Genomic DNA, 26,475 nt, shown 5'->3' on the forward strand with positions numbered 1-26,475 from the left:
GGGAAGGGGGGCACGTAATTGAATTTGTCTGCATGTCTTGCACAAATTGGAAAATGACAAAGTTGACTATACTGTCAGACACTAATTGTAATGTTAAAAATGGATACTGCTGTAATATAAAGTGAAATTCTACCATGCCTCAATGTATCAACTTTAAACATACACTAAATGTTAATGTTTAAATGTTAATTTCCATTATTTCCACCATGTGCAACATTTCCTAAGAACAGCAATGTCCATTTTATCAACTCCAAATCTGTGCTATGAGCTCAATTCTCCCGGTGCATGCAGAAGTAGAATTGCTGTCTTGTTTTGGATGAATGAGTAGAAATGAAAAACGGAAATCTTGTTTTATTAAAGTAGTTTTGACATGCGATATAGATAAAGATATTGTGTATTGATTAACTTTACATTTGCGCTTCATTACTTTACAAAAGTTATACTGGCACATGGGTCTAATACAGCAATGGATTATGGGTAAATGCAACGTTAAAGCAGTGCCAATGTAAGACTGACTTTACATTAAACGAATGACAATAATATAGTATAAAGTAGGGTATTGTTTGGACTAAAGAATGGTGTTGTCTCACCCTACTCTCATGTTGAGGGAGAGCACCATACATTATACACTGAGAAACCACGGCCGAGAGTGAGCTCTCTGGGAACAACCCCACTTTGCCCGACGACAGTGAACACAAAATGGAGATAAAGGGTACCAGAAAATGGTGGTATTGCAACATTAAGACCACATCAAGCTAGAGAAGGTGGCGGTAATGCACCAAGAAGGTTGTGCCAACCGCCAATAAAAATCAAAAGAAGAAGAAGTTTGTCGGGCGCTTCTCTGTCTTTTGGCTAAGATCAAGTAGTTTGCCGGCAACAGTCTTCCGGTCTGACTTCCTGTGCTAACGTTCTAATCTACACTGCTGCCACCTGTCGTCACGGAGGGCAATTGCAGCCATTTCGTATAAATAAATAAAAAAACTGAAGAAATACGGGAAACTATTTTAACGGGAGGACGGTGGGAGAGAAGGTTGAAATACTGGAGAATCCCGGGAAAAACGGGAGGGTTGACAGGTATGGGCTGAAATGAATGTCTGAATACAACTAATCTCCATAGATTACAGGAACACCTGCCAATTAGTTAGCGGAATTGACAAACTAGCCAAAATTAACCAGCACATGGATGGTGTTAATTTCCCACCCTGACTGCAGTGCGCACTAGATGAGATGTTGATCAAGTCTAAATGAGTTATTTTTTAGTATAGCCTACTCAAGCAGAGGACATTTAGGAAATAGGCTACGAAACCTTGTGCAACCATTCAAACAAGGATTTTATTCAGATCAACTTTCCAGATGTGGGTTTACCATCCAAGCTTGATAATATTGAAATATTATTGTCATCTACATTTCCTCTTTTCTTTGCTGATTTGTTTGACTTTGTGCTTTCAGGTTGTTTTATGAGACTACAAAACTAGCTGAGGAGGAGAATGATTGAGCTATTGAACCAAAGCAGTTTCTGGTATGTACTAACCTGGTTACTACCTTTAATATAGCCCCTTTCGTGACTGTGATGCACCAAGTGAATACACAGTCCCTTATACCTTGATAGAAAAATCTCATAATTAACTGTCGCTTTTCTCTATCAAAACGCTTCTCGTTCTCGCTTCTTTGAACGCTTTTCAAAGGTACTCACAGTTGCACGAGGGTTTCGGACAGAAACGCTAGGGTTTGAAAGCTCGGCGTTGCTAATAAACATTTTAAATCTTTTTTATAAACTGGTCAACACTAGGGGTGGGACAATACGCATTCGAACCGTGTACCATACGACCCACGGTTCGGGGCGTCTGTATCGTACGGTTCAGATGACTTGCAAATAAAAATAAATCATTTGGCGGTGAGGCGTGAATACTTTCGGCAGCCAACTTGTCCTTCCGCATTGCTCTGATTGGCCGAGCCAGGCAGGAATACTACGCTCAGCTTAACCCAATTCATACAAATGGAAGTATTGATTACGCCGTAACGAATCATTAAAAAAAGATACCGTTAACTGGAATATGTTGTTTCTTTACACATATGTTGGATTATGTAATTGGTTTGTCATGAGAAACCAATAAAAAATCACATCGCCGGCTTCGCGGCTGCGGCGCGGGTCCACGACCCTCCGTGCTCCGATCGCCAGCGGGGAGAATATGCTGCCGTGAGCGGCATCGCTGAGCTCTGGTGTCCGCTGGACGAAGCCAGAGACGGTCTTATTATGGGGCTTATGCCGAGAAGGCGTAACACAACAGTGAACACATAGTTAGTGCAATGCATCTATCTATGCATTTATTGGTTTGTCATGACAAACCAATTACATAATCCAACATATGTGTAAAGAAACAACATATTCCAGTTAACAGTATATATTTTTAATGATTCGTTACGGCGTAATCACTACTTCCATTTGTATAAATTGGGTTAAACTGAGCGTAGTATTCCTGCCTGGCTGAGGAGCGCGTCGCGGCTCATGCGCGTGCTCTGCCAATCGGAGTAATGCGGAAGGACAAGTGGGCTGCCGAAAGTATTCACGCAGCCGGGAGAGGTGAGCACTGGCTGCAGGCAGCAGCAGCACTGCAGCCAGGTGCTAGTCAGTTTGTGTAAAAATGGCAAGCACAATATAAATCAATCTTCATTACGACTTTAAAAACATAGCCATTAACATTACATAGGCCTACACACATCTTGCCATAGCGTTAGCAGTTTGTACAACACAACGCACGTTTTAACTATGGTAGCGTAGCTACTAGCTAGCAGAGGAGGAAATAGGAGTCTGAGAGGCGGGGTGTTTAAAGACAATGATAGGCGTTTATTCAACATCCAAGAAGGCTAACATACAACTGTGTTTTACTAACTCCAACTGGGACTATTGCCGCTTTCCCACTGCCTGTTGATGTTATGAACTCCTCCGGCGCTGATAACATTGCCTGAGCTGAAGGTCCGTGCCACTAAAATGTCCGTGGGGACCCGCCAACCCATAGATAGTTCCAACTCACCGAATTACGTAATCCACCACAGTTGCACTCAATATTTAAATAATGTTAGTCTAAATAAATGTAGACCGATAATGTACGTATTTTAAAAATAGAATGAACAGAGCAGTGTTGTTTTTAAACAGTACAGTGTGTGTGTGTTAGTTTGATGTATGATAAGAAATCCAGCCATATTCCTTTCATTGTATTTCAAATACTGCACTTTAATTTCAAGCAGAAAACGAATCTTTCCATTCAGAACTGACAATCAGGGAATTTAAACATGGTTGACATTGTTTTTTTTGTTTATATTAAAGAAAGGAAAGTCTAGTACTGGCTGAGCATATTGTTTGTTTGCACTAAGTTAATACTTTGACAAATGTAGCCTATATTTTTTATTCAGTTCGGTCTTTGTGTGCCAAACATTATTTAAGGCTGTAAACACTGTAAACTTTCTTTTTTATATATATATAAATGTTTATATAAACATGTTTTTTTTTGATAATTATTTTTTTATTATTACTTACATGAAACAAGACAACACATTAATCACAATACACAGAACTTCACAGGAAAATAACAAAAACAATAATAATACAGAATATAACAATTTATAAAGACAAAAAGAAAAGAAAACAGAGTTCAACCTTTTTAAATTCAAAATTCCAGGGGTACTATCTAATAGATGACCAAATAGCGAAGAACTAGCTAAATAGCTGCCCCCCAATAAAATCCCTAGTTAAATTCAAGACATCACAAAAGACAAGACAGACAAGACATTTCCTCCTCCCCCTCCCACGAGACCGCCGGACTCCCCCGAACAAGCACCCCAACCCCGCTCAGCCGCACACGGCGGTCCTGACCTTCTCAGCTGCTGCGAACCATAGGTCAATCCCAGCCTGCCCCACCCCAATCACCCGCGCAGTGGATATCTCAAGATAAATCACATCAAACAGTGTTAGGGACCAGTTAATCACTGTGAGCTTCTCAGGCTCCTTCCATCTCATTGCTATTAGCTTCTTCGCCGCTGTGACGCCCGCTAGGACAACCCTTTTCAGTTGTACGGACGCGGGTAGTGTTGTTATATCGTTCAGGAGTAGCGTAACAGCTGTGAATGGGATAGTTAAGCCACACAGATCTGAAAGTTTGTCCGCTATTGACCTCCAGAAGCGGGCCACTGGTGGGCAATCCCAATACATACGGTATGCATATAAGTGCCAGTAACCTTTTGAGAGCACAAAGTGCACCGAGAGTCGGTTATCAGTCCCATAGCAAATAGCTTCCTAGGTGTAAGATAGGTCCTATGAATATAATTAAAATTAATTTGCTGGTGATTGGGGTTGCGGGAAGACAATGCCACATTTGCCCAAACATCATCCCAGTCATACTCGGGGTCCAACTCCGGGATATCCACACGCCAGATTGTATCCAATGATACATTTTTATACGTGGACTGAATTAAGAGCGTATAAAAGTCTGAGACAAACCCTCTGGAGGTCGTCCTGTCCACTATGAGCCTGAGGAAGGGGTGTGGTTGCAAAGCTTGAGCCCACGGCACGCCATGCGCCCTCAGCGCTGACCTTAGTTGAAGGTAAAGAAAGAAGGACTCGCCGGGAAGATCATAAAATTCTCTTAAGTCCTGAAACGCACGGAGGCCGTTCTTATCATAAATATCCTCCAGAGTATGAACCCCCCTCCTTTGCCATTGAGGAATATTAACCGGCTTGTGCCCAACAAGTAATTGCTGGTTATTAAAAATTGGAGAGTCCAGGTGCCATGGGCATTTAACCCCACACGACTTCTGTACATTACGCCACGTCTGGATCACGTGAGTTATGATCGGTCCATACCTCAGTCGGCATTTCGAAATAGGGACAGTGGAGTACACCACATCCTGCAATCTTAGCGGTGAGACCGCCGCCGCTTCTAAGGAGCGCCAAGATACAGCATCTACAGGGTCTAGCCAGCACATCAGAGGTCTCAGTGAAAAGGACCAGAAATAAATCTTAAAATTAGGGATTGCGAGGCCCCCATCTTGTTTCCTACGTTGAGTAGTAGCTCTTTTGATTCTCGGGCGTTTGTTATTCCAGATAAACTTAGATACCATCGATTGTACCTTGCGCCAGTGGTCTATTGGAGGGGGCAGGGGGAGCATTGAGCTAACAAAATGTATCCTAGGCAGGACGTTCATTTTGATTATGGAAGCTCGGGCTTGTAAGGAGTTAGGAAGGGACGACCATCTGTCTAGATCCTGGCGTATTTTATCATAAGTACCCGTGAAGTTGTACTTAGTAGTTTGACTCAGCGTGGGGAATATCTCTATGCCTAAGTATTTAAAATGTTCCACTATGGGGATATCAGCTGGTAGTCGCACCGCCTTGGCCAGCTCATTAAGAGGTAGGCAGGCTGATTTGTTCCAGTTAATCTTAAAGCCTGACAATTTACCAAAGTCGTCGATTATTCCCAATAATTTTGTGGCCGACCGGGAAGGGTCATCCATAAAAATCAGTAGGTCATCCGCATAGAGAGCAATTTTGTGTGGTGTATTATTGATCATTATGGGGACGATGTCCTCCGATTGCCTAATAAATTGGGCCAATGGTTCGAGGGAAAGCGTGAATAGTCCTGGGCTCAGAGGACAACCCTGTCTAGAAGATCTGGAGACTGGGAAAAGTGTGGAACAGTTTTTGCCTGTCAGTATCATTGCCGACGGCGAGGCATACAGGACTTTAATCATATGAATAAAATTCTTTCCAAGACCCATGACCTCAAGTACCTTCCACAGGTATGACCATTCTAGTCTGTCAAACGCCTTCATGGCATCCAAAGACAGAACTGTGGACGGAGCTGTATTGTCTTTACTGTTATCGACTACATGCAACAGCCTCCTAAGATTATCTGCAGCCAGGCGCCCCGGGATAAAACCAGTTTGATCGCAGTGTACCAATACCGTCATAAATCTCTGCAGGCGGCGGGCCAGCACCTTGGCAAACACTTTTAAATCGGCCCCGAGAAAACTCAAGGGCCTATAGCTACCACAATCACTGGGATCTTTGTCCTTCTTGAGAAGTAAAGAAATCAACGCCATGTTGACATCTCTTGAGAACTCTCCTTGTTCGATAGCGTAATTGATCATATCGAGCATCAATGGACCCAGTTGGTCCCAGAAAGCTAAATACACCTCGGGTGGAATACCATCCCAGCCTGGTGCCTTACCCCTCTGCATTTCAGCAATCGTCTCCCTTAGTTCCATAAGAGTGATTGGTTTCCCCAGTTCCTTAGCCTCTTCCTCAGAAATGTGGGGTATCTCAAGCCCGCCAATGAACGATTCAAATTTAGTCGTCGTCGAGATTAACCTCTGAGCTATATAACTGTGAGTAAAACTCTTTAAAAGTGTCGTTGATCTTTTTCGAATCAGTAGTGACTGTACCCTGTCGCGTCTTGATCGAGGGGATATCCGAGAAATGATCATTCGAGCGTATTTTCATTGCCAATAGATGGCTAGGCCTGGAGCCGTGAAAGTAGTAATTTTGCCTTGTCCTATGTATCAAGAACTCAGACTGTTGTTTAAGTATGGAGTTTATTTCTTTCTTGACTATCTTACGTTGTGTGTTTAGTCGTTCACTATAGTTAGTTTGCAAAGATGCGTATAGGTCCGCATATAATGTTTCCAGTCCTTGTAGTTTTTTTGACCGGGATTTACGCAAATTGGAGGCGAAAAGTGTGACATGACCCCTGATAAATCATTTCAATGCGTTCCATAGGACTAGGGGTGCACCGATATATCGGTCGGGGTATCGGTATCGGCCGATAAGTGCCTTGTTGACTGCTATCGGCCTATCGGCCGATAAGCTCAAATGTGCCGATAGCAGTCGCCGATAAATAACCATCAATTTGTGTAGCGTCAAAAGGCAAAAAAAAAAAAATCACTCGCGACCTACCTGCACAACGCCCGCCGTCCCCCACACACACACACAAGCTACTGCATCAAAGTTACTACTTATGATTAACAAGGCATTCGTTTTGTGGCATTAACGTTATATAGTTAGTGTTACACGGACAATAACATCAGCATATTATTATTAACATTAGTTAACGCTAGCTTTCGGTTAGCTGTTCAATGCTAATAACACAACCAAGCGAACCCATCAGAGCTCCCCATCAACACCGCTCTGTCGGGAGGATGGCATTTAAGAAAGTATCTGCTGTTAAAATGACACAAACATTCGTTTTGTGGCATTAACGTTATATAGTTAGTTACACGTTCAATTACAGGGTGTCCGCGGATCCTTAAAAAGTCTTAAAAAGTCTTAAATTGGTTTATCAATAATTAAGGCCTTAGTTTGTCTTAAAATGTCTTAAATCCATTTTCAGAGGTCTTAAAAATGCCATAGAAAGGAAAGATAAAATGCCATGTCATGTTTTATTATGAAATCTGGGGAAGTACGGTTAACGGGAGATAAAGTCGGGAGTTTTTATTGACCGCGTTGTAGCATCACGCAGACCGGAATGGGGCGGAACCAACACAGGTCCTTATGTTGGCCGGGAACAATTTCAGTGGAGTCTAGCTAACGTTAGCAAGGCGAAGCGGAAGCGATAACGTTACGTTTAGTTTAGCATTTGCACTCGTTAATATGGGAAAGTGCCAATTTAACGAGAACTGGCTCGACAATCCACTGTTTGCGCCATGGTTGGTCCCAGTCAAAGTCAAAGACCATTACGAGGCTCGCTGCAACAACAAAAAAAGAGCAGTCGAGTCGCACATGCTGAGCAGCGCTAAGCGTACCTCTGCAAAAACGGCGCCTGCAAACTACTATTTCGAATTTCTTTTCGGCCCCGCCATCTCAGGTAGGACTATAACATCTGCACCAACAGAAGTCTGGATAACATGCGACTCCACGCCAACACTTGAAGCTGAGGTCTTAACTTGAAAATAATCTATTCACGGATGTAAACAAGGACACGTTTGTGTTTATGTTCGATGAGAGTCACCCACTATGTATTTTTTCCTCCCACCCACCCCCTCCTAATGTACAGTATCCTCCCATCATATGTATGTTAGGATCTATGGGTAACAGTACTGTATATTTGCATATCTTATATGTCACAAATGTAACTGTACTATATACCTGTATGTCCCTATGCCATAAATGTCATGTATGTTGAGTGTCATAAATGTCGCTATGAATTGAAAATGGGGGACCCTGATGTAAACAAGACAAACGTCTTTCTCTGGTCTGCATCCCCTTAACAATTGTGTGTATTGAGCCGTACTGTATTGTACCCATTCTGCAATCTGTTAAACAAAGTTTTCATTCATTCAACCAAACCACAAAAACAAAACGACTGGATGAATAAATGAAAAACTTTATTAACAGATAACAGATCAATACACACAATTGTTAAGGGGATGCAGACCAGAGAGACTTTCGTCTTGTTTACATCAGGGTCCCCCATTTTCAATTCATAGTAACTGTACTGTTACATTTGTGACATATGCAAATATACAGTACTGTTACCCAGAGATCCTAACAGAAAATATATACATATGATGGGGAGGAGACTGTACATTAGGGGGGGGGGGGGGGGGGGGGGCGTTGGACATTTACGGTGCCCAGTTTCTAATTGCAGCCTCCCGTAGGAGCGGTTTTGAATGTGGGCAGGGGTAAAGTGGGTTTTAGGAGTGAGGTTAAGCAGTAGTCTGACTAGTTTGTTTTGTGATGTTTGTAATCTTGTTTTTAGGGCCTTTGAGGTGCTTTGGTACCATGAGGTGCAAGCATAGTCGTAGTACCCTTGAATGAGTGCTCCTGTTAGAGTCTTCAGGGTATTCTTGTTTACCAGAGAGGAGATCCGGCACAAGAATCTAGTTTGTTGGTTGACTTTTTTGATACCCTGGGGAGGGTGGTAATAGTTATGTGTTCTGACAGGTATCAGTCCTATGGTGATAATCATGTGTTCTTACAGGTATCAGTCCTATGGTAGTATGTGTTCTGACGGAAATGTGGCTGTTGCACTTGCTGCTTGGCGCCTGGTATATTTTGTATAGCTATATTTGCTATTTATGTTTGGTCACCCCTTTGTTGAAATTCATCCAATCCAGTTACTCCTTTAAGTTCAAGATTTTTAAGTTTCCAAGTTATTTTTTAATAAACATCTTTGGACCAACGTGTCCCTAAACTTAAACTAATTGGTGTCGTTGCATGATTTTTGCCATTTTGTTATTGTGAAATTGGTATTAAATTTAATTCTGAGTGGCATTAAAAAGTCTTAAAAAGCCTTAAATCTGACTGGGCTAAACCTGCAGATACCCTGAATTACATCAGCATAGTATTTACCCGAAGATAGCAAGCAAGCCGTTCATAGCTCGGTTCCATTCCGTTGCTCATTCCGTACCCAACTACACATTCTGCAATCTGTTAATAAAGTTTTCAACCAGACAAATGTATAGAAAGGCTTTGTTTTATTATAACATTTGTTGCAGTAAAATCATTGTGTCTCGTTTGGCCATCCTGTGGAGCGCGCTGGTCGGCGGGCACTGCCGGGCAGCTAACGTATTAGCTTGTTGTGGTTCTGAGTTTGACTCGCAAGCAGATCAATGGCGGCATGCCCCGAAGTAGAAAATGAATAAACGCTTGCCGATTGGTGGTAAGAACAGCAGGAGGTGGGTGCTAGCGGTGTGGCGTAATTGGCCGAATCGACTGTCAATCAAAATGGTTCCGTTGCATTGGTTGAAAGCTCTGGTTGAGAGAATAGTATCCCGCTGCAGGCCGCCAGAATGGTTCCATTGCATTGGTTGAAAGCTCTGGTTGAGAAAATAGTATCCCGCTGCAGGCCGCCAGACGATACTGGGAGAGGGATGATACCATAAACATATTTCTTGATGTTTCCTTTTTTTAAGTAAGTAAAGAGGCCTACAAAAACAAACATACACATACAAATATACAGTAGTTTCATTAAATTAAAAAATAAAATAGATTAAAAAAAATATTAAAAGAAATGACAAATACTTATTTTTTGCCACAAGTATCGGTATCGGCCGATTGTGTTAGTTGAACAATCGGTATCGGTGGCCAATTTTCATATCGGTGCATCCCTACATAGGACCCTGGGGTCATCGACCGTGCCAACATTGATCTGCAAGAATCCAGCTAGTTTACTCCTGAACTCAGAACAGAAATCATCGTTCTTTAATAAGGTTGAGTTAAAACGCCACCTGGGAGCTCTCGTGGAGAGCCTGCCAAAGGTTGCCACAAGGAAAATCCCCTTGTGGTCCGAGAGAGCCAGGGGAACCAATGAGACGTCGAAACTATCAAACATATTAGGGGACGCGAATGCATAGTCTATTCGAGAAGTTTTTGTGTCTGGCTGACAGGTGAGAGTAATCCTTGAGGGTGGGATTGGATAAGCGCCATAGGTCTGCGAGCCCCGTGTCCTGGGCCCACATCCTGAGGGCCTTATAGGACCGTTTTTGGTCGCTTGTTTCAGAGGACCCGGACCTATCCATCTCCGCATCCCAGCACGCATTAAAATCGCCACCCACAATGAGAGCGTATCCAGTAAGTTCCAACATATTCTTCGTGATTGTATTATAGAACGCTGAATCAAATGTGTTGGGGGCATACAATGCTATTATTGCCATCTTTCTATGAGAGAACTCAACTTTTGCTATAGTAATCCTTCCCTCTGTGTCCGACCACACATCCAGGACTTTGATATCAAGGTTACGTCTTGTAACTATGACGACTCTTTTCGTCTTATCATCGGCTGAGGATGAGGAGATAACGTGATATTGTCGATTTGCTAGCCTTGACACATCACCCACCAATAAATGCGTCTCACTAAGGAGAGCAATGTCAATATTTCTTCTCTTCAATAACCAAAGGACACTGGCACGCTTGTGTGGGGCGTTAAGACCCCCTGCGTTCCAAATTAAAATATTCAATTTAGCCATGGTCGAGTTTGTCTAAATGCGTAGAGAACATACCAGTGCAGCCAGGCTGAGTACAGAGGCGCTGATCCAGGAGTTCAGAGGAGGAACAATTACACGCATATAAGACAACAGTACATAAAACACAGAAAAATACCACCCCAGTTACAACCCCCCCTCCTTCCGTCCTATTATAAACCCTCCTATACCCACTCTCCAATCCCCTCCCTATGCCCCATCCACTAAGGATGGTCATTTTCCTATCATTTCCCACTGGAGTCATGGATCCAATAAGACGCTCTCCACTCCGACCCCCCTCTAGATAAACCCCTGATTAAACCCCCACTAGTCCAATAAACACCAATAAAAATAAAAATTAAATTCAATAAAGATATCGGTCGAAAACCACTGTGAGCCTTGGCCCTAACATGAGACAACTATAATGGAAAAAATAGCCATTATTATATAATAACTCAACATCAACCCTGTAACCATCTACTTCTGAGTCTGCATATTAATGTCGCAATGTTATAGCATAAATGGATAAAGGAAAATTCAAAACAAAATTAAATTAAAGCATACCAGCAGATAGTCTAAGGCAGGATCGGATCACAGGTAAATTGCGCAAATAGATGTCATTTAAACATCGACAATAAGAAGAAAGGGAAAAAAGGGGGTTATGGTCAAAGTGCACGCATGTAACAGCCCCTCTGATCAGGCACAACGGCTGGAATGACATAACCTATGTAAGAATAGAATTAAACACCTTCATTAACCCGGGGATAGTAATAAGCTATACCTGACACAACCTGTTATCATATATTGTATATATATATTCAACCGACCTTCTACTACTGGAGCCCAAAGCTCAAAACAGCCTGGATATAAAAATAAAAGCATACAAGAAGTTAGTTAAGGACCCGATCACCGTTGAATTGTGCAAACCGCACAACAGCAACAACAACCAAAATACGTAAACATTAACGGGTCTCGAGTGTCTCGGCGCGGGCGATAGACACAGCCTGCTAGCTAGCCCGAGGATAGCGCGTAAGCTAGTGATGAATCCGGCTAGCACGCTAGAATCTGTTTTGTACATTGTTCAGCTAGCTTGCTAGCTTTCATAGAGGCAACACACACGTACGACCATGAGGTCAGCATTAGCAAGTAACAGAAGTCATTGGGATGCCCCGCTAGTTTGGATGGGCAGTGGACAGTTAGCATGTCTGGCATGACAACAAGCATCTGTGAGTAGTCCGCCCCATCAATGTATTCAGGCCCACACCGCCAAGTCACTCACCAGACATAGATATCAAGCTACAGTCTTGGCTATCCCCCCGAGATATTCCTTCGCTTTAGCCAAAATGACCAAAATGAACGCCGATCATCGTCCTTACCCAGCACAGATAATTTCGCGGGAGCGAATAGCGTAGGCCTCAGGCCTAGTTTCCATAGCCTGGACATGACCACTTTGTATTCGCCTCTCTGTGCTTGAACCTCCGGCGTAAAGTCTTCGAAAATGGCCACTTTGTGATCGCCAAGACTTAGTTTACCCCTTCTGGCACGGGCCGACCGCATGATGAGCTCTCTGCTGAAGCCTGTTCAGCTTGACAATGATGGGCCTCGGCTCTTTGTTCACTCCAGGACTGGACCTGCCCGCTCTGTAGGCCGATTCACATACGGGAGGGCTGGGGAGGACATCTTTCCCCTGTATTTCCTGCAGCAATTCCGGCATGGTCTCCGAGAGACGGCCTCCCTCGTTGCCCTCCGGTACACCAACAATCCTGATGTTGTAGCGTCTCTCCCGGGACTGCATTTCCACAATTACCGACTGTAGTTTGGCAACTTCAGCCTGCCTAGCCAGCAGGGAGGTCTCCAGACCCGCCATCCTCTCGCCTTGTAGTGAGACCTCTGTCGTTAGCGTGGCTAGTTCGTTAGCATTAGCCGAGGAGACAACGTGCAGCGACTCCATCTTGTCTTTCAACGGGTCGACCGCCAACCTAATTTCCTCTATCTCTCGATGAAGGTTATCAAAAAATTCCGCCTGCACTTTTCTTTGTGTTTCAGCGAAGCGTGTCTCAAAGTCTGCATGGAGTTTGGTCATGACCGAGAGTACAGCTTCGCTTATCTCAGTGATACCGGGCGACGGCGCGGTCAGGCCCGGTGGCAGTTTGCTGGCTGGGGTGCTCATGGATCTGGTCTCCACCACAGCCATCACAGAAAGTTGAAAAAAGTCGATGACAGCAGTTGAAACTCGACGACTCAACAAGCAGACTAATAACAAATAAAAATAAAATAAAGACTAATGGGGAGAAAAGTATATTTTGCACGATAGAAGGGAGCTCACGTGAAACACGTCTACTCCATGATCGCCTAGCTCCGCCCCATAAATGAGAAACATGTTTAGATTTTTGAGTGTTAAATATTTTTTTAATAAAAATTAACTTATATCGAACCGAACCGAAAACCGTGACCCCAAAACCGTGATACGAACCGAACCGTCCATTTTTCAACCGTCCCACCCCTCAACACTGCTCAAAACGGCTTTATTTCCGTCTTTGGCTGCCTGATGTGCCTGCGCTGTGATCACAGCGCCGGAAATAATGCAGTGTTGACCAGTTTATAAAAAGTATTTAAAATGTTTATTAGCAACGCCAAGCTTTCAAACCCTAGTGTTTGTCTCTCCCCGAAACCCTCGTGCAACTGTGAGTACCTTTGAAATGTATCTGCGATACTTGTACGAGAAGTGTTTTGATAGAGAAAAGCGAGACAGAGTTAATTATGGGATTTTTCTATGAAGGTATAAGGGACTGTGTATTCACTCGGTGCATCACTGTCATGAAAGGGGCTACCTTTTAATACAAACTATGTTGCCCAAAATTCTGTGGAGCAGGTGTATAAATGTCTTGACATCATTACCTGTTCTTTGTGATGATGCATAAGGTACCTTGAAGCACACTTGAAACAGGCCCACACTTTCAATACAACAAAATGCTAATATTATGTTTCAGAAGCTTCGGTTAAAGCTTCTACGTATAGAATTGTTCAACATTGGTGTCATTGTCAAGTAGATTTTTGATAGTGTGGTATAATTACCTTAAAACAAGCACGTAATTCATGATGAGCTGCGTCAATCTGGCTACAAGAAGCCCCCCATAGTTACTGTTACTTGCTGCCTTGATATGTGCTTCAACTTATCTTAACTACTCAATTATCTTTATGTAGTTATCTAGTGGCAAAGTTGTAGAACAAGGATAGCTGGAAATGTCTATCACGGCATACAAGTAAGCCTGTGTCTTGACAAAGTTGTCCATTTTGACCTTTGAATATAGTGGCACCATCTGGCCAATTGGTGTGATATTGGTTGTGATGCAAATAGGACACAATGTGTTCACAAGTAACGCGTCACTAACTGTTTAGCGTTTACGATGTGCTTTTCCTAAATATGTTTCAGTAAGAATGGGGTGTTTCCTATAGCCAGATTGGTGCAGTTTATTACAAATTATGTGCTTGTCGTACCAACAAGTTATGCTAACGTGAAGTTGTAACTATGCCGTTTGAAAAGTGTAAAGCAATCCAGCAGAATTCCAGTCAGATGGGAAACAGGTTTATTTGCAAAGTACATGTATAAGGAATTTGGCTTGGTGCTTAGTCACACAAAGAAGATTAAAAAACAAGTAGAAACATGTCTAGAATAACATTAAGACATTTCTTTTAGTTAAAATTCATATTTGAATATTCAAATAAAAAAAACAAGTAGAAGAATATTTGGAGGAAGTGTTAGAGGTTGTGCAAAAACGGAGCAAAGGATCATGAATGCAAGTGTCACTAATCTGTGTACTCACAGTAATGGAGACTACAGTGTATTTTACACAGTAATAGAGTATACACAAGAGTATTTACACAGTAACAGAGAATATAGAGAAGAGTATTTGCAGGGGTGGAAAGAATATATTTGCTGTACAGCATATACAGAGTTTATACAGTCTTTAGAGGAGCCTTAACATTGCACTTGACATACAAGATTGATATGCAGGGTAGGACGAATTGGGTGTAAGGGATTATGTGTGACTCGCATCCTGAGATGTGCACCCTGAGAATTGTACCCAAAGATATTCACATCTATACGTAGAGACTCCTCAACTCTGCGTGAAGTTTGAGCTATCAAAATTGGTTTCACACTGGTATATTGATGTTAAAATTCTACACATGGCTGCTTTAATTACTGAAGGAGATAATAATAAACGGGCACCAGCTTCAGGGCTACAATGGAACAGTGGTTCAGTCTAAAGCTTGGCACCACAGTAATGGCTAATGATACAAACCTGCTCAAGCTCTTTATGTAACATCTTCCAGTATATCCCCAAACACTGGGGACTGAAAGACAAATCCAGGCATCCCCCTGGACCTTTGTAATTCATGGGCCTAAATTATTACCCCCATCTTAAGCAGAAAAATATTATATTTATACATATGTATAGTATGACTATTACTGTTGATATCCCTCTATGCTTAGATCAAACAGTCTTGATTTGAGTTTCAGATTTGAGTTTCAGTGAATTCAGTTCAGTTGATGTGTTCAGTTGATGTGTTCAGTTTAGTTGATGTGTTCAGTTTAGTTGATGTGTTCAGTTGATGTGTTTCAGTTCAGTTGATGTGTTCAGTTCAGTTGATGTGTTTCAGTTTAGTTGATGTGTTTCAGTTCAGTTGATGTGTTCAGTTGATGCGTTTCAGTTCAGTTGATGTGTTCAGTTCAGTTGATGTGTTTCAGTTCAGTTGATGTGTTCAGTTCAGTTGATGTGTTTCAGTTCAGTCTGCCCCAAGTGCCTGATGCTGCACATCTTCCTTTTCTTTTTCCCCCAGCAATGATCGCTGGGGGTAATTTTTGTTTTGGTTCTCTTATTCTCTATACCCCTGTTTTGTGGCTCAGTTGGAGCACTAAAGCTGTTATTTAATTAACATAAAAGTACTAACTGAAAACACTTTTTTTTGAGGGGAAATTAGGTTAAATTGTTTGTCATTTAATTCCCACATTCTCTCTAGCAGTGGCAGCAGTTTTATTGCTGTGGACGTCCACTGCCAAATGCATAGAGAAAACAAGGGCAGTCGTGGGAAGGACTGCCTCTACAGAGTCCGGACACGATGCAAAGGGGTGTTCCCATACCAGCCCTGTTACTTGATGAATGTCACAGATACCATAATTAAGTACTAACGCAATGCCATTTTATGATGAAAGTATTATCTATCAATTAAATATAGAAAATAAAACTGGAGGTTGGCATTTGGTTAAAACCTAAGAAGGCTACAAAGTGTCATAGATGTGAAGCAGTCATCACGTGACACTGTCCGTCTGAGGTGCTTTGCTTCACCCACAATTGTCTAAAGAATAACGTAGCTGTCAAAATATTTGTCAGTATCAAAGTACACAAATCGTTACTCTGTATCGATGCATCCTTAACACATCCTGCGCCATTCACGTTGTACGACGTGTTTCAAGTTCATGCTAATTCTGCCAATCCACGGCGTACAACGTTATTTTGATCATATTAAATTTTTTCGCCATGGTATTCATATTTCCCTCACGGAGCCTGGTCTGATGCTGTGTGAGCCGGCACAACTCTGCAACGCTTCAATACTACTGCCATAACTCAATAATCGACATGATTTGGGCGTGTATTATACAAACCGGAAATGGATCGACTCGATCCCCATCAAATAACTGGAATCTTTTTGCTCCAGTCTCATCGCCCAACGGTAAGAGGAGGCTGACGTTACTTTCAGCCTGTTTGTTTATTATTATCCATGCAAACTGCTCTGATCTATATATCACCCATACTACATAAAGCATTTAACGACGATCACGGAATTATAAACGACCCCCTCCGCTCATCCGCGCATGATCAGTCATAACGTTTAGGACCATGTACAGTTGAAATCTTTAATATAGCGTGGATCGGCAACAAACGGCATTTGATAATCTATATATGCATTTATGCCTATATCTCACGTTCTAGGAATTACTGCAGAAAACGATAAAAACATATTTATATTCTAGACGGTATTTTCGTGTGAATGAAAAAGTCAAACGTTCCTACATCCTGAACGATAGATAATCGATGTTGAATGGGCCATAGTAATGTCAATTTAGCAATACAATTTAAAAAGTTATAGCCCTGCAAAGAAGGTGAACATCTCCATAGACTTACAGTACTGGCAGAGAATGGTATAAGATGCTGAAAGTGCGTGGCATGGAATGTGTTAAATGTTTGTTTGTTTTTACCAGCAGCACCTACACTGTGTAGTGTTAGTGTATTGAGAGGGGACCCCTTTTAACTGCTGCACAACTGAACGGCATTCTGGGTACAGATTGCTAGCAAGCCAGGTAGCATAACAGCTGAGAAAGCTCTGTCGGCGCAGTACATTTAAGAACAAAATAAAGATTAACACTTTGACTGCCGGAAAACGCTTAAAAGCGCCATTCCCGGCCATGCTCAAGTTGCCGGAGGACGCTTTACAGCGTCCTTATATCAATATTTCAAAAATCTGCGTTCGGATTCATATTTCCCCTCCGCTGGCCTGAGGAGGACCCACTGAGCTCTCTGGCGGTTCAGGAGCGCCATCTGGTGGCCGATCGGCGCAATCGCCAAACAGGAAGTGCTATGGAGGTTGTGCTGGTCGGCCGTATTACTTCCGGGCACTCTGTTTGGCTACCGGGACTCGATCTCGACACAATACATAGCGATCGATTGCCAATAACTCGATAAACAACATGATTTGGACATATATACTATTATACAAGCTGGAAATGGACCCGATATTTCTACATACCATAATAGGTAAATGACTGTTCCACGCTCATCGCCCAACGGCGCGAGGAGGATACGGTAAGATTCAGCGTTATTTTTTATCGTATTCCATATAAACTGTTATGATGAACATATCACCCACACTAGATGAATGATATAACGCTGCCCACGGAATTATAAACGATCCCCCGCCCATCCGGTCATCATCAGATCATACGTAGATCATTCTAGAAGTACGTCCAATTGAAATTTTATATCGCCCCGATTTCCATCAAACTGTATTTCATCATCAATATAATGCATTTGGGGCTATATATCACGTTCTGGAGAAAGTTGCAGAAAGAGATGAAAACATACTTATACATTAGACCATACTTTACTATGAATATGTGAATGAAAAAGTTTAACGTTGCTACACAATGAACAATACATATAGGACTTTGAATGGGCCCTAATAATGGCAATGTAGCAATAGAATTTAAAAAGTTATAGCCCTGCAAAGAAGGGGAATTTCTCCATAGACAAATAGCGCTGGCAATCCACAGTAATTTTCCGGATTTCTGGCCGGCACCCATAGTGTTAAGAGAGATCACATAGATGTTTTTTTGCTTCACCAAGTTCTTCATTAACTTTCAGCATTAATGCTTTCGTTCCCAGCAATAACGTTGTGCCTGGTCCGACTCAAATATCTAACATTAGCTGTTAGTGATGACAGCAGCCAGCTAGCTCGCTTGTTGGACTATCTCACGCTTGCTATTAACACTGAGTGTGTGGTATAATATAATGTTCTCATGTAAATATATTATACCACAAGTGCCACAGACGCGAATTGTTGTTTGATTTTTTTATTAGCGATCTGAATTCATATTTCATCAACCGAGTCTCCCGTTGGTACAGCAGCCCCTCTAGGAGCTCCGATGGGAAAATACCGCCCCCTATCGTCTATCCCTGTGTAACTGCAGGCCATTCGATTAAACTGGTGGATGTGTGGTGGATGTGTGGAGGGGGAGCCTACTGGCTCCACTATGCTGGCGAGCCGTCTGATCAAGAGGGAAGTGATCGCGAGATGGAAAGCAGCCTGGAATATATATTTACAGCAGCCAATAATCAATCAATAAACGTGATCGATATTTGGAATGGCGATCAGGAATTGGAATAATCTTTTTGGAGAACATCTGATCTAAGGTAAGGAATCTATGTTACCAGTCTTGGGGTAATCTGAGCTGTTTTGACCTATATCTCAGCGTGTCCCGTATGTGTATATGTGTGTGTGTGTGTGCTGTTGAGGAAATAAGAGAATCGATTTCTCAGCTCGCTTCTATAGCGTGCATAAGTACACATATACTATCGATAATCTAGCGTTTATTTGAAAACTATTCATAAATAGGCCGACAAATGACAACGTGTCTAGTGTATTCGAGAATATTCCAATAAATGTCGTTTATGACGGAATCTTTCTATTTTCCGGAAATAAAAGGATATGAACCGATTAAAAAAAACAATCCGTTTCGACGATGTTGACTGCAAACAAGTCATTGATAAGCGACAGGCAGATTAGACACATAGCCATAATTTAAAACATAGATTATGCGTTTTTAACGCTATCATTGAAGTGGGTGGTGGCATTCAACGGGGTAAATAGGAAACGGAGGCCGGCATTGAAAGTGTTAAGTAGGGATGTCGACAATTAATCTAAGATCCATTGATTGATTGTTAAAGGTCCTGTGTCTTATAAATGGCCTTTTCCAGTGTTTAGCATTGTTTCCTACCAATGGGGGTTTGTATCAATGGGGTCTGTCTCTAATTCTCATTTTGGCGGATTGCTCCAATTCAGTTGAGACAATATCCTCCCCCAGTGAACTAAGCTATTCTGATTTGACTCGCTATCCTACGTAGCAAGGAGCTGATCTGCAGTAACGCCCCCTCTATGGTTGTAGAGCAACCATTCGCTCAACAACAGAGCGAGTGGAAATACCGACACTTCCTCAAGCAGGTGTCGACAAAGAGGCAGAGAACGAGGGAGAGAGAGAGGGACGGGAGCTTCTCTTGGGGAAACACACACACGCATTTACACACAACCTCCCGACCGCACGGGGCTGGAGCTTCTCCACTCTCATATCACTGTCAAAATATCTTTGACTCCCACGCGCACGCCCGTATTCCGATCCGTGCAATAATATTCACAGGGGTATATATTGTCATTTGAAACAAGTTACCAATGCATTGTCCTGTGGGATTATGCCCCCCCCCCCCCCCCCCGCGGTGAAACTAATGAGTAACTATCCCCCTCAATCTCTATATCTCTCTCTGTCTGCCAGTGCAGACTGTGGGTGACTGTCACTCAATGCGCGTAAAGTTGCCCAAATAGTGAAAGGAATAGCAAGACATGTCCCCTTTAAGGATTTACTCGAACACGTGGCATTTACTCTATCTACTATCAAACAATGATATGTTCCAATGTTGTCTGTCTCTTATTACATTGTAGCTGTCAGTAGAATGGTGTATTTTCAAAACATGTTTCAATGAACAAATAGAGCGTGCAATATAACTATGATGAGGAGGCAACTACCTGTGTCTGGAAAATAAGTGAGGGGCTAATTAATTAAGAAATTAAGCGGCTAAGAACGTTGATTTTGAGCTGTGACCTACAGCGGGCTGGAAAAATAACCCAAGTTAGTCTGCGCATTTATCGAAAACGACATGATCGGTATGGTTGACGGAGAAGGATTGTTTGCCGGGTCGGCATATGGCAGACCACCTCGCGTAACAGTTAAAAGACAAATAAATCGGGACCATATCAGTCTGAGACGGGCTATCTTGTTGCAAAATAATAATAATAAAAGCCTTAAAAATACTCTCCGTTTTATGCTCATCAGTTATAAGTAGATTTTTAGTTTTTGTTTATTTATTAAGTTAATATACCGGTAAAACTGTTTAGAACAGTTTTGAGTTTGTTAACACATTCCCGGCCATCCACGTATATATACGTGATTGGGAGCCAGCGCTTGAAGGCCAATCACGTGTATATATACATGTTTAACTCATTTTTTCTTTTATTCAATTTTAATATCCTATTCACTGTCACAGAGCTGTATTTTGGCTGGAAAAGGCATATTGGGACTCGGAAAGTGCAGTACCGGCCATATCCTGGTAGTGGCGCTGTCTAGAGAATGCAGTAATCCTTGTTTCAGACCTGGTGTCACTTTTTTCGCTCCGGGTGGACTTTTTTGTTAGCCTGAAGCGAGGGCTTTACCCGATCACCTGGAATACTTTTTGCGACGCTGAATTCAGTATGCAGTAAAGGGATATAGCATCAGCCAATGGACATATCGATCTACCAGATGGCGATCAAATAACTGGGAAATTTGAATTATCTTTTTCCTCCTTTTTTCCGTTTTTCTCCCATCCCAATTAGGGCTGGGTGATACGGCCTCTAAATGATATCGTGATATATTTTGGCCATATCACGATACACGATACCCTTTGATGCATACAGTCACGCCAATATGATGATTATAATAACTCCCTGCAACATATGTTTGCATTATTAAACCATGAAGATGCTTTAAAAAATAATTAAATGAAAATGTACTAAGAGTAGTTACTGACACACTAATAAAAACATTTATTTACATCTAAGACAATTTATATAAAAACTCTTGGGTGCCTAAGACTTTTGCACAGTACTGTGTTTTCTATCCACTTTAGCCAAACACACACACACACATATACCGTACTTTTCGCACTATAAGCCGCACCTGACTATAAGCCGCAGCAGCTAAATTGAATGATGTGTACATATATAAGCCGCACTGGACTATAAGCTGCATGTGTTTTAAAGTTTAATTACCATATGTAAGGAGTGGAGCCTGCGGCTTAATTTGACTCAACACGGGAAACCTCACCCGGCCTGGACACGGAAAGGATTGACAGATTGATTGCTCTTTCTCGATTCTGTGAGTGGTGGTGCATGGCCGTTCTTATATTGAGCTTTAAGTTCCCACCTCTACAGAGAATGACTCCCATTGGGACACAATACTGTCGGACAAATAACATTAACTCATTTACAAGTTGTATTAAGTTTAGCAAATAAGGGAACAGATAAATAACATTTCAATGCAGTAAAAAAAGCAATATTTAGATTTTCGGGTTTTGTCCACATATAAGCCGCACCGTTATATAAGCCGCAGGGTCGAAAAATGGGGAAAAAAGCCGCGGCTTATAGTCCGAAAAGTACGGTATATATATATTAGGGATGCACGATAATTATCGGGGCGATATCAGCAATTATGACGTCATCCCGATAAACCCCATAACATTATTGATAGCTCCGATAATATATAATAAATATTTTGGTTAAAATAAATCTGGTGTGGGTGGATTGGGATGAAGGGCGTTTGTTTTTACTGTAGGCTCCTCCCGTTTTTCCAGTACTGTGGTACGACTGATAGCGTGTTTTCACAAATCCAGCGCTCCCTTCTCATCCCTGGCTGTGACGTAGTCACGTGACTTTCAGAAGCAGCACACTCGGATAGTAAACAAAGATGGCGTCGTCTGACTTTTTCAAAGTTTCAGAGGAAAACTCACTTGCTAAAATTCACTTGCTATTTGTAACGAATGCAGAAGTTCCACGAGGAGGGAAAGGGGCAACAAGCTATAACACATCCAACCTAATAAGTCACCTGAAACATCATCACTGCTGCGATGGTGTATTAAAATCCGACGACGACGCCGAGCAGCTAAAGGCTAAGCTAATCCAAAGCCAGCTGTAGCCCCTTCCGTGACTGCGATGTGCAAGCCAGGGGCTTTTGAATACGCAGTCACTCGCAGCTCCCTAGTAGCCAGGTTAATTTGGACCACCAAGCACTGTGCGGCTTGTACCTTGTACCTTGCAAAATTAAAGACGTTTGACAGAGATGATTTGTTTGGTTTATTTAATTCTTTTTGAGGCGTGCTGTCCTATAAATGCCAAGTAATAGTTTCATGGACCAAGACCACAACAGTCTCCTCTCCTATAGCGTAAAATGTTTTATCTGCTGACAGTGACAAAGCACAATACCTGTTGGTTTTTAGTTCACTCATTGTTCAGGGAAACACATTGTTAATGACATTGACGGATTGTGAATTTTGTGATTGACTCAAATTATATTTATTTGGAAAAATAAATAGTCACTTTATTTGAAGAGTCAAAACTGTTCTCTTGGCTTTGTTTTGTTCATAGTAGTAACGCTCATGTCATGATAAATCTGGTTAGGTCAAAACTACAGGAATATACATAATATTTTTTTTATAATACAATAAATATATATATATTATCTGGTATCGGTATCGACCTTGAGGAGCAGAAAGTTATCGGTATCGATATCTGGGTCAAAAAAATCAATATCGTGCACCCCTAATATATATATACACACACTACTGTGAAAAAATAATAATCGCACACAAAGGGATAATTGCTTATAGCAGACTTAATGATTTTAGAATATTTCAGATAATGAAATGAAATGTTTATATCATCAACTATCCAGTTAGTATTTATACTGTAACGTTTGGCTACTTTAAATCATTGAATGTAGAGAGAGAGAGAACGAGAACGCGCGAGAGCCAGCCCCCCCCTTGCATCAATTAAATTGCATGTCATTAAAGGATAACTCCACTATTTTGGGAAATTAGCTTATTTAACATCTTCCCTGGAGTTAGACAAGAAGATACATACCTTTTTTGTCTCTGTGCGTGCATTTTAGCTTTGGGAATAGACGCTCCGTTAGCATAGCTTAGCTTCATCACTGGAAGTGAGGCAGGACAGTAGCCTTACAGTGCCTTACAGTGTATTGCAAGGTCTGACATTGACCAAACTTGATATGCATGACCTTGGTGGGCTCTAGGTCAACTCCTGCAAAGGGGGTCAATGTCAGACTTTGCAATCAAAAGTTAGGGGGCTAATAACCCTTGCCATAATTTCAGTGCGCCCCCTAACTTTTGATTGCAAGGTCTGACATTGACCCCCTTTTCAGGAGTTGACCTAGAGCCCACCAAGGTCATGCATATCAAATTTGGTCAATGTCAGACCTTGCAATACACTGTAAGGCACTGTAAGGCTACTGTCCTGCCTCACTTCCAGTGATGAAGCTAAGCTATGCTAACGGAGCGTCTATTCCCAAAGCTAAAATGCACACACAGAGACAAAAAAGGTATGTATCTTCTTGTCTAACTCCAGGGAAGATGTTAAATAAGCTAATTTCCCAAAATAGTGGAGTTCCCCTTTAACACTTCCAGTGCCGGCTATTAACATGGGAAACGTGGTTGAATGTCGGCACCCACTTCAATGATAGTGTTGTGAATGCATAATCTCTGTCTTAAATTATGGCTATGTGTCTAATCTGCCTGTCGTTTATCAATGACTTGTTTGCAGTCAACATTGTCGAAACGGATTGTTTTTTAATCTGTTCATTTTCGTTTTATAGCATTTTGAAAAGCCCTCGTTTTCAAGGAAAATATATAGATTACGTGATAAACGGCATTTACTGGAATATTCTAGCATACACAAAAACGTTGTCATTTTTCGGCCTATTTTATGAATCGTTTTCAAATAAACGCTAGATTATCGATAGTATATGTGTACTTATGCACGCTATAGAGGCGGGCTGAAATATCGATTCTCGCATTTCCTGATCGCGCACACACAGACACACATACGCATAGGGCAAACGCTTATATCTCTGTGAAAACAGCTCTGATTATCCTAAGACTGGTAAAATAAATTCCTTACCTGAGATCAGATGTTATCCAAAAAGATTATTCCAATTCCTGATCGCCATTCCAAATATCAATCACGCTTATGGATTACAGTGTTGGGTACTGTAAATACATAATGCACGCGTTTTCTGTGCCGGCGAGCACAATCGATCCTTCAGTTGGCTTGAGGGAAAAGTAAAATGAGCAAACTGGCCACCCCCCCTTCAGCAGTGTAAAGTAATGGGGTGCAGTTACACAGGGAGAGACGATAGGGGGCGGTATCTTTCCAATTGAGCTCAGAGAGACTGCAGCACTAACCCGAGACTCGATTGATGAAATATGAATTCAAATCGCCAATAAATAAAAAAACGACAAACAAACGCTATATAGCGTCGGGGGCACTCAAAGGTCGGCATGAACTAACGACAAAACGTGTCCGTGGCACTCAATGTGTTAAGAATAAAAGGATGCCTAGTCTAGTCATCTGATCAATTGTGACGTTCTTTAGCCGTTCTTTGTGCGTTTTATAGACCATAAAAATAATCGTAATTGTCAAAGTGCCTGCCAGTATCCCCCTCCTCTCTTATCTTTCTCTCTCAGGTGTGTGCTTGGGTGAGTGTGTGTACTGTCTGTGTGGGGTGGTTATAATAGAGCAGTGGTTCTCAAACTGTGGTACTTGGTGGTACTGCTGGTGGTACTTGAAAACATTTCCAAAAAAGCTAATTTTTTTTTTTTTCTTTTTTTTTTGCAGTCAGGCCACTGAACTTAGAAGCAGGCCAGGCCAGTGTTTCTGGTTGCGGCAGCGCGATAGTTAGATAATCTAAGTGGGGAACAACCACGAGATCACTGTGACAGAGAGTAATGCAGTCTAAACAGTCATAAATCTTTAATTCAACTTCAGCCCTGATCATAACTATTTATTTTTAGATTTCTTGTAATGTCAGATAAAAAATGAAATACTCCCACTTTTCTGAAAAGAGTTGGTGTTAAATCTGACATTACAAAAAATCCATCAAAATGTGTGTTGCTGCTAATCATTGACACATGCCTAGCCTGTAATAATCCCCCCCAGAAAAATGTACTTTGCATTTGATATATTGTAAATATTTTACTTTTTGTGTTTTTTTTAACAATAATTTGTGATGCCATCACACAAACTGGCATTTAAAGGGTAAACATTCAAAAATGTATTGAATATGTGTTTTCTTTTCTTTTTTACAATAATTTGTGATGCCCATCACAAACACTGGCATTTAAAGGGTAAAAATTCAAAAATTCCTGCACCAGAATTTGTAACTGTGTGTGTGTGTGTGTGTGTGTGTGTGTGTGTGTGTGTGTGTGTGTGTGTGTGTGTGTGTGTGTGTGTGTGTGTGTGTGTGTGTGTGTGTGTGTGTGTGTGTGTGTGTGTGTGTGTGTGTGTGTGTGTGTGTGTGTGTGTGTGTGTGTGTGTGTGTGTGTGTGTGTGTGTGTGTGTGTGTGTGTGTGTGTGTGTGTGTGTGTGTGTGTGTGTGTGTGTGTGTGTGTGTGTGTGTGTGTGTGCGCGCGCGCAGAGAGCGAAATTAACTTTTTGACTCACCGGCCAGTGGCGGGTAGATGGGAAGAGTCTACCCGCCAAGCATATTTCTTACCTGCCAAAATCTTTTTTGATTAAAAAAAAATATATATATATTTTATATAAAAAAAAATTGATTAAAAAAAATATATATTATATAATCATACTTGTAGTTGTATTATCTGCGAGACATCGCCACCACGCAATAAGTCAAAATGCTTGCTATCTGCAAACAGCTCCACTGTCTGTGTGTATACTTGAGTAGCCTCCAGCTCCAGCAAGGATTCTCCGGCCCTGCAGCTAGACCCTATATTCAGCTAGACCCTACATTCAGCATGCAAGGATTCTCCGGCGATGCAGCTGGACCCTATTTAACGTTACGGTTCTTTTGTCAAATCACATTCAACATGCCCTCAGCTAGAATACGCATTCAATCAATGTTATAAGACA

The 26,475-nt window shown here is 41.8% G+C and overlaps 1 protein-coding gene across 12 annotated transcripts in view; it reads left to right on the plus strand.

The window, feature by feature from the left end:
* huwe1 (HECT, UBA and WWE domain containing E3 ubiquitin protein ligase 1) overlaps positions 1 to 26,475 on the plus strand; it is a 145,280-nt gene that overhangs the window by 13,609 nt on the left and 105,196 nt on the right. For all 12 annotated transcript variants that reach the window (XM_084333864.1, XM_084333868.1, XM_084333859.1 and 9 more), the window contains exon 2: positions 1,450 to 1,519. The gene's annotated coding sequence lies outside the window, so the exon portion shown is untranslated. The remainder of the gene's footprint in view (positions 1 to 1,449; positions 1,520 to 26,475) is intronic.

Source organism: Notolepis coatsorum (assembly GCF_963971535.1).
Source record: "Notolepis coatsorum genome assembly, chromosome: 17".
NCBI classification, from domain to species: Eukaryota; Metazoa; Chordata; class Actinopteri; order Aulopiformes; family Paralepididae; genus Notolepis; species Notolepis coatsorum.